The sequence below is a fragment of the Equus asinus genome, chromosome 3 (genome assembly GCF_041296235.1).
Source record: "Equus asinus isolate D_3611 breed Donkey chromosome 3, EquAss-T2T_v2, whole genome shotgun sequence".
NCBI classification, from domain to species: domain Eukaryota; kingdom Metazoa; phylum Chordata; class Mammalia; order Perissodactyla; family Equidae; genus Equus; species Equus asinus.
This window is the reverse complement of record NC_091792.1, coordinates 30,359,666-30,373,590: the sequence shown is the minus strand read 5'-3', so window position 1 is coordinate 30,373,590 and position 13,925 is coordinate 30,359,666. Positions and strand designations below refer to the sequence as shown.

Genomic DNA, 13,925 nt, shown 5'->3' with positions numbered 1-13,925 from the left:
AATCAAATGAAACAGCTTAGATCACAAAAGGCTTCTAAAGAAAATCCACATCATGAAACAACACATGCTCTAGCTTTAGCCTGACTGTCATTGACCGGCAGAGCTGCGTAGATAGGAATTGTATGGTCGGCCATGGTTCACTGAGTTCGCCATATTCTCCTGACTGTTTAGAAAGATTGGGGTAAAGATGTCCACAGCCTCTTGGTCCCCACAGCAGTAGGAAGAGGTATTACCAACAAGCCAAACAAAGGAAGAATGTTTTCTAGAGTCAGGACATTTAGTTGCTTTTGGGAGAATTCAAAAAATTCCATGAGCAGGCCCAGCTCCCTGGGCACTAGCTTGGCCAGCAGAGATTAGGCTGGATCCCAGCACACATTTGCCCCTCAGCCTAATGTCCTTGTGCAGCGTATACCACCTTTTACAGTGGCATTACCTTAGAATGTGGAGTTGCATCACATGTGCGAATAAATTCTCCAAAGGAAACTTCCTGGGGAAGGTTGGAGCGGGGAGAAGAGAAAAATATCTTTAAATATTCCCACTGACTAGAGTCAGTGAGAGTACACCATGGACCATGAAGCAGGCAATCCTAACACAGAGAAAACTACAAGATGTATGTATGAAAGATTTTAAGGATTTTTCTTGCCCGTGACCAACAAAACAAAATAAAATGAAAACAAATCAGCAAACCAAGAAAAATCTCCAGTAGCCAAGGTGAAGAGAGTGCTTTGTGGAATAAACTGAAAAACCAAGGGCCGAGAGAAGCACTGATGACCCATGAGTTAGGGGTGATAAAATTGCCAAGCAGGTGATACGGTCTACACAAACCAACCGTTTATATTGTACTCTATGGGTGATTCAAGAAGTTTGCCAGGCTGGTTTTGACTTACAAACTGACTTTAGAGCCTAACCATAAAATGCTAAAGTATTCAGTTTATGTATTTATAGTTCTCTTCTCTATCAACTTGAGAGAGTCCATCAAAGGACCAAAGAAATAACCTTGCTGCTGGAACCTTCTATAATTGAAATACCTTGTTCAGAAAACCATTTGAATTGGTTAGCGTTAAAGACACATGAAAGAGACATTTGCTCTTACCAGACTTGGAAATGTGGAAAGGTTTTCATAGGCGCTTCCAGATGGCAGATATTTAAATCTCAGTTTAGTTCTTAAACATATGCTGGGGAATTTGGCAGTGGCGGGGTGTGAGAGGTGATGGTAATGATTATGAAAATTTAGCACATATTTCTAATCCTGAAAACAGCTCACTGGAGAAGTCACCTTAAAACACTATATTTTGTTCTGAGATTTTCTTAACAGTAAAATTTCCACTAAAGTGAAAGAGATCTGATTGTTGATTTTCTTCATCTAAGAAGACCTAAATATAGTCTTTCATTCAAAGACTCTTACAAAGAATGACAGTGATACTTTAAAAAATCTCTTTTTAATACCTGGAGAAAATAGTTTTAAATCAATTACATAGAACTAGAATGGCATCAGCCACAAATGCCTAAAATTATTTTCTCCATGATTATAAGGTATTTTACATTTGAGACGGATCTTTTTATTCTAGACCACTGATTTTATTTACATTCTGAGATCCAAGAGTTTATGTCTTTTTTGTAAACAAGATTAAAATGTGAATGTGGTCTATACAGAGACAGAAATGATGTTTCAGGATATCCTGAACTCATTGTATTCATTGCAATGCATTTCTTCTAATATTCTTTGGATAAAGTCCCTTTTATATGTGTTTCTTTGCTGTAAGTTTGCCTTTAAAGGATTTTTTTTGGTAACTATAGATAAATAGGAAGAATAAACCCAGCAGTACTGTATAACTGGGACAACTCCTAGGAAAAAGTCATGTGCAGTATTTCAGAGAATTTACAATTCTTTCCACTTTATTTCTTTTGAGTCAGAAAAAATGGGGTCAGTAGTTTTAGTGGGGGGTTTATTTTTCCTTCTTTTTAAAAACTTTTATGCATGAATACGTCTGCAGAATGCTGGGAAAGTGACTTGTGGCATCTTTTCTTCCCCTAAATCCTTTTATGATGACACTGGCAGGAAGTGGACGGTTGGGAACCCTTTCTAGGCGACCTCCTGTCCGTGCTCCTTGTCTCTGAACCCCAGTGCTGCAGCCAGCCAGTGAAGGTGATGGAGGAGGCCCTGCATGGCAAAGGCCTGGAGTAGAGATTTAGAGGAAGGCAGGTAGGGCCAGGGGTGTTATTTTGACTCCTTATGATACAGAAAATATGCAGGGACTGGAGGGAGGCATAAACGTTCAGGCTGGAGGGCTCCAAGAGCCAGGGTGAGACACTTGGACTTGATTCACTAGGCAACGAAGACACACTGAGGTTTCCCAAGCTGGGAGGCGAGGGTGGTATATTTAGACACTGTATAATGTATGTAAGGGGGTGAAGTTAAACAAGGGGCTCTGGAAGACCAGAAGTGTAGCCAAATAGGAGAGCATTGTGAGCATCCATGCAAGAGAGTCCTTTCTGAGCCGCACTGGTGGTAGAGGACATGAAAAGGAAAGAGTAGATTCAAAGCACAGAATATTAGGGTTTGGCAACTTAGAGGGACTAGATTGATGTTTAAAGGAGAAAAGCTGGGGCTCAAGTCCTTACTTTTCCGTCTCCACTTCCATGTCTGCTAACACTACATGGCCTTGGATGAGCCCTTCTCATCTTTAAGCATATTTCCTATTGGTGGTTAGGAAATTATAATACCTGCATCAAATGAGATAGTATATTTTAAGAGTATGTAAACCCTAAAGTTAAACTGTTGTTATTATTGGATGTGAGGTTTATAGAGGATTTAAAAAAGAGTCTAGGGCTGGCCCCGTGGCTGAGTGGTTAAGTTCACATGCTCCACTTTGGTGGCCCAGAGTTTTGCCAGTTCGGATCCTGGGCGTGGACATGGCACCACTCATTAAGCCATGCTGAGGCGGTGTCCCACATGCCATAACTAGAAGGACCCACAGCTAAAATATACAACTATGTACTGGGGAGATTTGGGGAGAAAAAGGGGGAGGGGCGGAAAGAAGATTGGCAACAGTTGTTAGCTCAGGTGCCAATCTTTAAGGAAAAAGAAAAGTCTGAAATCTGCACACAAATATTTATGATAGTTTTATTCACAATTGCTAAAATTTGGAAGCAACCATGATGTCCTTCAGTAGGTGAATGGATAAATAAACTGTGTTGCATTCAAACAATGGAATATTATTCAGCACTAATGAGAAATGAGCTATCATGCCACAAAAAGGCACAGAGGAGCCTTAAGTGCATATTGCTAAATGAAAGAAGTGAATCTGAAAAGACTACGTACTGTATGATTCCAACTATGACATCCTGGAAAAGGGAAAACTATGGAGACAGTAAAAAATCAGTGGTTGCCAGAGGTTTAGAGGGAGGGATGAATAGGTGAGCACAGAAGGTTTTTAAGGCTGTGAAATTACTCTGTATGATACTATAATGGTGCACATGTGTCATTATCCTTGTGTCAAAACCCATAGAATGTACAACGCAAACAGTGAACCCTAATGTAAACTATGGACTTTGGCTAATAATTACGTGTCAGTGGAGGTTCATCATTTGTAACAAATGTACTACTGTGATGGAGGCTGATGTTGGAAGAGGCCTGGGGAGTGGAGGGGCAGTGGTGAAAGGTATGTGAGAACACTGTACTTTCTGCTCAGCTTTGCAGTGAACTTAAAACTGCCCTTAGAAACATTTCTATTAGGGGCCAGCCTGGCGGCATAGTGGTTAAGTTTGGCGTGCTCCACTTCAGTGACCTGGGTTCACAGGCCTGGATCCTGGGCATGGAACTGCACCACTTGTGAACCATGCTGTGGCAACGACTCACATATAAAGTGGAGGAAGATTGGCACGGTTGTTAGCTCAGGGCTCATCTTCCTCAGCAAAAACAAAATTCTATTAATTGAAAAAAAATGTCTAAGATGATCCCAAGATCTTAAGCCTGTAACTAAAATAATAGCAGTGCTCTTCATAGAAGTAAGCATATTAGGAAAAGAAGCTGATTTTTGAGAAAGATGATAAATTCCAGTGGGGGCATTTTAAGTCCAAGAGGCTTGAATAACAATCATGTGGAGATGTCTAGCAAGCACTTGAAATACAGGACTAGATTATGTTGAACTTGACATTCTCATGGTACTTTACAGTTTACAAAGCGTGTCTGCATATGTTGACTTGTTTTACTTAGTATCCCATACGTGGGATAAAGAGATCAGTTAGTTGATTTCTACAATTTCTTTCAACTGTGAGATTTTGTGACCTCCAGGAAAAGACGGTAACTGGGATGGAGACGCGGGATTCACCTCAAGGTGATTGTGGAGGCATTGACAGTAGAGGGGGTTTTCAAAGGGAACAGAACTGGGCTCACAACAGAGTCTGGAAGAACTCCTGGAGACAATGGGTGGAGGGGGTCCAGAGAAGCAGTCAGAGAGGAGGATGAGAACCAAGACAGCCCAGGGGCCAGAAAAGCACTGTGAAAAGAGTTTTAAGCAGGAGTAGACTGGTATTCAGCTGTAGCGATATTAAGCAGGATGAAAACTGAGAAATGTCCAAATGGTTTGGAAATTAGGTTATGTTTTCACCTTTGAGAAGCCCATTGTTTTGTGTGGTAGGGGCAGGAAACTCATTGTACAGAGCTGAGCAAACAGCAGGTGTCGGGGAAGGATGCAAGCAGAAGGCAATGAACTAAAGTGGGCAGAGGGTCCGTTGTCAGAAGGTGGTTTTATGATGGGGAGACCTTGAAAAGAGAGGGGAGAAACAGTGGGGAGGTCACATTAACAGTGTTGGAATCAAGAATAGTGGAATTAAGAATTCAGGTTGTTTCTAGGCTGAGACTTGGGGAGAGGTTGCATTGGAAAAAAGGAAAACTTCCTCAGAGACTGAAATGAAGAAAGAGCAAGATTCTCTGAATCTTGAAGATAAAGAGAAATTCTGATGTAAAGAGAAGGACCGCATAGAAAGCTTAGAAGAGCTACTCTTGGGAATGTGGTTGGCATCAACTCAAAAGAACTCAGTACTGGCTCTGTGACCTTAGGCAAGTTACTTAACCCTTAGGGGCCTCAGTTTCCTCATTTGTAAATAAGATACTTTTTTAAAAAAAATGTCTTATTATAGAAGTTTCCAAACATGCAACAAATATAGAAAGAGGAATACACAATGTTTCCATCATACAGCTTCAAAAATTATCAAAATAGTACCAATATTGTACCATCTACCCACCACATACCCTCGTGGGGTGGAAGTGTGGTGGAATATTTTATTGGCCATCCCAGTCGTCATGTAATTTCACCTGTAGTGACTTCAGTATGGATCTCTGGCTAATAAGCACATTTTAAGACATGTGCCACCACCATGACATTTTTGCATTTAACAAAATTTTAAAAATTCATTAGTGTTCTCTGACACTTAGTGTCCTCTGGAAAATTCGTACTCTAATTTCCCCAATTGTCTCAAAGAGGTCTTTTTACAGGTAGTTTGTTTTCAATTAAGATTTAGAGAACGGCTGTTGGTTGCTTTTGGGTTCCTAGGACTCTTACAAAAATTACGTGAGATAAGGAGTATGAATGCACCTAGCCCGGCTTGGCACATGGCAGGTACTCAGTTAACATTACTTCCCTCTCTTACCTCTCCCGGTCCTGGGCAGCATATTGACGGTTGAAGGTGGGAGGAAGACACACAAGATCCACTAGTGGAGAACTCCGTGATTTTCCTCTTGTGGTGGAGATGGTGGGATAGCAGGGTCTGGACCACCTGCCTTTGGAGGCAGAAGATGGTGGACAAAACACCTCATGTCCCAAGATCCTGTTGATGCCAAAATAATAGCCAATAATTATTCATTGTTTACTCTGTCGCTAGCACCGTTCGAAGTACTTTTATATGTATTTACTAATTTATTCTTCACAATAACCCTATGAGGTAGGTAATGGTAGTCTCCCTGTTATGAGGAGGAAACTGAAACTCAAAGAAGTTAAGTAACTTGCTTAAAGTTACGCGGCTTGGAAAAATGTTGGAGCCAGGACTCAAAGCCAAGAAGCACATCAGAGGTCAAGTGCTTAAGCACCACGCTATATAGCCTACTCCAAATCAAGTTAAAAATTTAAATCTGTATACAAATAAAAAGACCCTGCAGAGCCGAGAGTCAAGGAAGGTCAATTGACATCAAACGCCAGAGTAGGGAGTTTAACCAAGTCCCCCAAGAAAACAGGAGGTGCAGAAACAGGAATTGGAATAGTTAGAGAGCTGGATTGTCAAGAACTAGGAGAAAAAACATGGGAGCAACAGGCCTGCCTGGGAGTGGAAGGACAGCCCAGGGATCGGTGGGTGGGGCCAGCAGCATCTAAAGGGACATCTGAGGAGGACCGAGCCAAGTGTGTCCCTGGAGTGAGCAGAGAGGCCTGGCTGGAGAGGGAGACACCTGGGTTAAGAAAGCAAGAAGGCTTTCCAAAGGGGGCATTTGGAAAGGATGTCTTTAGGAGGAAGAAGAGTGGGGACTAAGGGACGGTTGTAGATTGCTCTTCTGTCTACCTCATCATTCTTGCTTCTAGTAACAATTTTTACCAGGTTTGTCTTTGAAGATTCAAGTATTCTCCTTCTGAAGTTATGTCATTTTTTAAAAATGTGTTTTTTTAATTTAACTCATCAAAGCATATTATACTATACATTGCAGCCTTTCTCTTCTTAGCATCCTTAAACTTTTCTCCCAATTGCAAGGCCCATCGGGGTTCTGTATTGTCCTGGTTATTCGCTTCTCTATGTGTCATAGCATCTGTGTACTTGACAACTGCTGAATTCACAGCACCTGTCACAGCTCAGCTGTAGCTCAGACTCCTCAGAATTCACTTTGAATGAAAAAGAACCCAGAAACTCTGATTATATTGTGATATTTTTCATATGTTCTTAGAAATATTTTAAATGTGACTTTAGTATGCTGCTAATGGCAAGGACTTTTATTTCTTTTAAAAGGTGGTTTTTTTTCCTGGAGCTTCCACTGCAGTGCTTAGCGGGGAGTTATGCCTAATGAGACAGAGAGTTGTTTGCAGACAAAAACACCAGAAATTCACACGTTCCCGCACAATTTCCTTTAAATATAACATTGGTGTATCTGGGACAAGCAGCTTATGAGTTGTTTTCTTCAGTAAAGAAGCTGGTGTGTCTTTTACACTTGAAAAGAAAAAGCAGCACACTTTTTTGTATAGATGTGTATACATATTCTTCATGTTTCATGTGAATCTTTGCATTTTGCTGAGATAGCGCACACACACAAACTTAAAGTTCTGTAATATTACAAAGCAAGAGCTGGAGGGAGGGAAAGCCAGTTTGTTTACCGATCCGTAACCAGCAATTGCATTAAGGGACAAGGAAATTGAATTCGAGTGGCTTCACAGCCAGGTTCTTCTAGTGTACCAGCCAGGTCAGGACTGGCAGCTCCCCCTGGCTGCCCAGGACTGGCGCGTCTCTGCCCTTGTTTGCAGGCAGCTTCCCAGCAGTTTTCCAGGAGATGCAGCCGCCTCAGGAGCTTTCATAGCTCTTTGTAAGGCTCCGTGTTATGATTTGAATTGTGGCTTTTGGAAAGAAAAGATCCTTTATTTCACAATAACTTCAATATGACTGGCAGTGATTAGTGAAAAAGTAATTTCTAAAAAGAGTAGCTGTACTCAAAGAATGAGGTTAACCGGAATGCAGCTATAGCCTTAGCATGTGAAGTCTGAGAGCTCGATTTAATATCAAGAATGTTCTTTGTTCTTCAGAACCACCAGCTACATCCCTTGATAAGCTTCCAAAATTCTTCTCTCTCTAAGAAGATTTTTGTGTATGTAAATCTGAAATTTGATTTTACATGTCCTAATAGAGAATTTAGAATCATCAAGTGAATGAAAGTTAGTTATATTCTAATTTATTATTATCGATTTACTTTTGTGATGAGTTAAAAATTTGAGTTGAATGCAGTGGAGAGAAATAGAAAAGAAGATAACGAACGTTTATTGAACATTTCCACACTGTGCCAAGTCCTTTCATAGAAATGATTCCATTTAATCCTCACAACTGGTGGACTATATGGTGTTACCCAAGTCCATGTCGCACAATGAAAAGATGACAGAGCTAGAATAGAAATCAAATCTATTTGACTTCAAAGCTTATTTTTGAATTATTTAGGCATGTCGTCTAGACAGGGAGGTACCTAGGATAGTGTATTGTAGCTTTTGTTTTCTCAAAATAAGTAAATCAATCTGGTATTCTAACATTTGTGTTTCTGAGAGAAGAGTAGACCCTCTGAGGGGCAGAATCTGGAGTTGAGATAGACGACTCAATTCAATCCAGGGAAGAGAGTTTCTGATGAGCCTTTACCAATGACAGCCCATCTGTCACTCAGCCACAATGGCCCATCATGGCCTGGTTTTAAAGAAAATCCAGTTTTCTTTTTCTTTGAATTAGTCCTTTGTCTTTTGTTTTTCTTTTTGTGAGGAAGATTAGCCCGGAGCTAACTGCTGCCAATCCTCCTCTTTTTGCTGAGGAATACTGGCCCTGAGCTAACATCCATGCCCATCTTCCTCTACTTTATACATGGGATGCCTACCACAGCATGGCTTTTGCCAAGCAGTGCCATGTCCGCACCCGGGATCTGAACTGGTGAACCCTGGGCCGCCGAAGTAGAATGTGTGAACTTAACTGCTTCACCACTGGGCTGGCCACTGAATTAGTCTTAATGAGGTAGAAATGACACCAAGAATTATGGCTTTCAGAATTATGGTGGGAAAAAAGCCCAAGTAAAATTCTTGCTCTCTGGTAACTATTTATATTTCAGTGTTACAACAGACTCTTTAGAGTTTAAGGCTTTTCATTGTTGGGGAGAAGAGAGAACACCAGAATTTTGTTTAATACTATAATATTGGTGATTAAGAATGCCACTGGGTCATATAAATACAGTTTAAGAATACCCCGAGCTAAAAATATTCCATGATTAATGCATACTATTTAAGTATCCTCAGTATTGCTCTTAGACCCAAGCAAGAGGGCCTCTTACTTTAGAAAACCTTGTTTTGCTCTTCAAGTCATCTCTCTCCCCATAATGCAAGGGAGGGGCCCAAACCAGGCCACAGCCCTCCTTCCCTTCAGGACCACGCTAGATACCCCGGCCCCCGGAACTCCCACTTTCAGGGCCCCAGCACCCCGTTTGCCTAGATCCATCTTCTGGAGGATAGACCATGCTGCTTCTGTGGACTCCCCTGGCCCCAAAGGGCGGCTCTTTGTGGGCATGTGTGGCTGGAACTTGGACATATGGGCTGGGCCGTCCACATCTGCTCAGGAAGCCCCCAAGATCAGGGACAGCTGATGGGAAGAGAACGAGAAGCCCTCTGCCACCATGAACCATTGTGGAACTATGAGGAGCCCGAGGATTCTAAATTTGAATCTGGCTTCCAGGTCCTCATGAAGGTGGGAGGATAGAACGTTTTGTTCAGCACTTTATTACTTTGTATACCTTGTAAATATTTATGCACATGGTATGGGGTCCCTGTTGCTACTCCTGCCTGGGGACCTTCAAAGTAAGCAGCCTGAGAGAATTTCTTTCCCTGAAGTGCTTCAGAGGTTTTTGTAAATAAGACTCAATGCAAAATAAATTAAAGCTTTTTGCACAAATTGATCTTTAAATCCAGCCTGAGTAAATCAGAACTCTAGGATTAAAAACCCAAGACTTTCCAGCCACAAACTCAAGGTTGAGCCCAGTGTGTGAAAATCCAATTCTCCTTTAGAAATGCAAGTATCATAATATCCCCCCTAAGGCAGTTACTGCTTTTAAGATCATATTTGGAAATATCTTCTTCAAGTTCACATTTTCATAATAAAGGCAGATTTTTCCCCAACTACTTGTCCCAGTCAGCCCAAGTGTTTTCATGCTCTGTTCAAGCCACTTTCCTGGATCTTAGCACAACTGCTTGTCGCCTGGCTCTTAGATCACAAAGAAACTGTCCATTGAATCCAGCCATTTGTTTACAAGCAATTCGAAATGACAAGCTTCTTGGAAAGCAGACATATCCAGTAACATTATTACTCAGTCACCCAGCAGTGCCCTTCCCTGATTCAGTTCAATTCAGTGTGACCAAGATGTATTGAACAGAGCATCAGGCGAAAATCTAGAGACTCTCTGGTGAGCTGAAATTTCCACCTCAGGATGCTCAGAGTCTGGAGGGGCCAACGCCAACAGAACAATCCACCATCAAAGCCAAATATGATGAATTTGAAAATAGAAGATTAAAGTGTGGAGGGAGAGAGACTGAATGTCTTTCAGAATTAATACCTCCCTCCTCTTTGTCTGCAAAATAATTTCATGGAGGAGGTGCAATTTGACCTAGGTAGGCATTGAAATTTAGATAAGATTACAATAGGTAGAAAAATAATAATAGCAGCTTACATTTATTGAGCCCTTACTAGTTGCCAGGCACTGTTCCTGTGTGGCTTATATCAGTAATCCTCCCAGCACAACAGCCCTGTGAGGTCAGTAAGTAATAGACTCATAATAAGTGATATGCAAACATGCTAATCATTTTGTCCACATGAGACACATTGGGTTAAGTAACTTACCCAGTATCACTTAGCCAGTAAGTTGGCGCTAGAACCTAAGGACAAGCAGTCTGACTCTGGGACTCATGCTTTAAACCACACAGTATAGAGAGGAAGGCATTCCACACTCAAGAGAAGGATGGGATAGCATGGAATAATGTGAAAGATTGGAGTGAAATCACTGGGGGAAGTTCAAGCACCTTTTTAGCTTTGGTAGGTATTGTCAAATATTTTTCCAAAGGGATTGGATCAATTTGTGTCCCACCAGCCCTGTAAGAGACTTTCAGTTGCTCCACATCCTCAACAGCATTTGGTACTATCAGAGTTTTTTTTCCCTTTTATAAATGTCAGCTGTTTTTGTTGGATGTGGCATGGTATCCTATTGTGGTTTTAATTTCTCCCTAATTAACGATTATAATTCTCTCAGAATTGGTCTATAGATATTGTAAAATCCAATTAAACCCAAAGCAGATCATCCATTTGTGTGTGTATGTATGTAAATTGACAAACTGATGTTAAATTTATATGAAAATGCAAAAGGATTAGGATACCCAAGGCAATATTGAAGAAGAGCAAAGTAGAAGGACTTATATTAGCAGATATCAAGATTTAAAATAAAGTCCTAGAAATTAAGACAGTGTGGTGTTGATGCAGGGATAGACAGACAGAGCAATGGCACAGCGAAGAGAGTCCAGAATTGGACCACAACATACAGGATCACTTAATCTGAACAGTCTCCATTGCAGTACAGAGGAGAGGGGATGGTCTTTTAAGTAAATAGTGCTGGATCAATTAGTTATCCATCTGGAACAAAAGGATCTTTGAACCCTTCTTCATGCCATATAAAAAAATTAGGATAGATCACAAATCTAAATGTGATAGCTAAAACAATCAGACTTTTAGAAAAAAGCATAGGTGACTATAACTTTGGGATAAACAAAGATTTCCTAAATAGGAATTAAAAAACACTAACCATAAAAAGATTGATAAACTGCGTTATATTAAGAATGTGTGTTCATTAAAAGACTCCATTAAGAGACTGAAAAGACATCCACATGATGGAAGACATTTGTAATACGTATATCCCATAAAAAAGACATATTTAGAATAAAGAACGCCTACCACTCAGTAAGGAAAAGACAGTCAACCCAATTAAAAATTAGCAGATGACTTAGACACTGTGCAAAGGAGGATAAATTATCCAAAAAAAATTTGAAATGATACTAACAGAATTTTTAAATACATAGTGAAATTCACTTCTTTAATTAAGTACTAATTCAAAGATCTGTAACTCCAAGGCAGATAGAGAGCTAGAGAAAGAGTATATTTATCTTAGAATGGGAGTGCTTACCTAGTGGATAAGGACCTTTCAGTACATCTGGAATCAGTCATGATTGCTAAGTGCTCCTGGAATTTGTGTTGGAGAATCGGAGCTACATCATCTCCCTATTTCTTATTCACATCTTCATTGCTCAGGGTTTCCCCTTCACTTAGAGCCTTCACTCACTTCCCTCGGGCAACTGAAAATGGACATAGGCTCGCAAACACTTGAAGAATCCTTCTTGCAGGGATGCCTACTGTTCTGAGGTAGGAAGGGAGATGGTGATTATATATCTCTCCAGGATCAGCCAGACACGTACATTCACACACACACCCCCACAAAAATCCTGGAGGCTCTACAGCTAAACTACCAGGAATCAGAATATCAAACATTCTAAATACCAAGATGAACATGTGGTTATTTTGGTCAACATATTCAAAGACCTCTATCAGATAAAAGAAGAGTTGTAATTGATCCAGTATAGCAGTCCACGAATTAAATGACATAAGTCTAGAGCTTTGGCAATGGAATTCTCTTACCCCATAGTCTTCCCACATTAATCATTGAGCACCTACTGTGTGCAAGGCTTTGTGTTAAGAAATAGGGATACATAGGTAATAGAACGCTGTTTTCCCTTTAATAATTCAGGGAATTTCCAGTCTCTAACTGGCTCTCCTGGAGGCAAAGTTGTATATATGGGAAGGAAGATGTGATTTAGAATTAGCCAGGCCTGAGTTTGTATCAAATCAACTATAACCTGTAAAATCAACCCTCTGGCAGCTTAACAGAAAGGGCATTCTCACATTCCCACCTGATTTTATCTCGCATTATACTTTCTAAGCCCTAGATGGCAAGAGAGAAATATAAACAAAGTTCCCTTCTGTTAATCCTATTACTCACACCAAGGAGTAGGGACCATATCAACTTTTGAATCTGCCTTTGATCAAATAAAACCTCTAGGTCTTTATTTTTGTGAAATAGTTGGGAAATTCTAATTCAATATCTAGTTTTATTTTAAAAAATAAGAAAAGTAAATACATGAACAAATCAGACTGCCTTTCAAGTACCCAAGATGATTGGGAGGACTGAGGTTGCAAACAATTGATTGAAACGTAAGAAAAATATGACTATAGACCCGATAATTTTTTTTTTAAGATTTTATTTTTTTTTCTTTTTCTCCCCAAAGCCCCCTGGTACATAGTTGTATATTCTTATACCAAGCCCCCCGGTACATAGTTGTATATTCTTAGTTGTGGGTCCTTCTAGTTGTGGCATGTGGGAGGCTGCCTCAGTGTGGCTTGATGAGCAGTGCCATGTCCACACCCAGGATTCGAACCAATGAAACACTGGGCTGCCTGCAGCGGAGCATGCGAACTTAACCACTCGGCCACGGTGCGGCCCCAGACCTGACAAATTTTGAAGGTTATCTGTGCCTTCCACTCACCATTCATTAGAGAGAAAGACGATGCGTTTCAGAGGACATTTGCTCATTAGGCCAAAGTCATGCATTTAATGAGGGCAGAGCCAAGACATGAACTTAAGTCCCCCAAGTCTCTGCCTGGTGGCCTTTCACTTTCTGGGAGGAGTGTTTTCAGAGTCCTTACAGAAGACTGTCACTCCCACTACACCATTCCCCCGCATGGGTAAGCATAGTGTTCAATAAATCTCTGTTCAGTGTTGAAACAAGGATGAGCCCGGGCTGCCTTCCAGCTCTTGTTTGTTTCATATGCGTGGATATGAACCAATGGGCTGTTGGAGAGAGAGACTATAAAGAAGAGGTGGGGATTGGTTAGTGCCTCATTCCATTCTAACCTTTGGAAATTAATATTTTACACTGAACAGCAAAAAGTAATAAAGCACGTAACAAGCAAAGATTGGAATTTTTGGAATGCCTTGTAGGAGCTAGCCTACTACATAGAACTCTTTTTCCCCATTAAGAATTAACTTTCTCAGACATCTGTAGTTTTCTTTATAAACTTCCATATTTTAGACCAACACTATTCTCAGTACACTATAAACT

At 40.7% G+C, this 13,925-nt stretch overlaps 1 protein-coding gene across 1 annotated transcript in view; it reads left to right on the top strand.

Moving 5' to 3' along the window:
* Positions 1 to 13,925, top strand: part of RNF150 (ring finger protein 150) — a 230,096-nt gene that overhangs the window by 97,452 nt on the left and 118,719 nt on the right. The gene's annotated exons all lie outside the window — the stretch shown is intronic.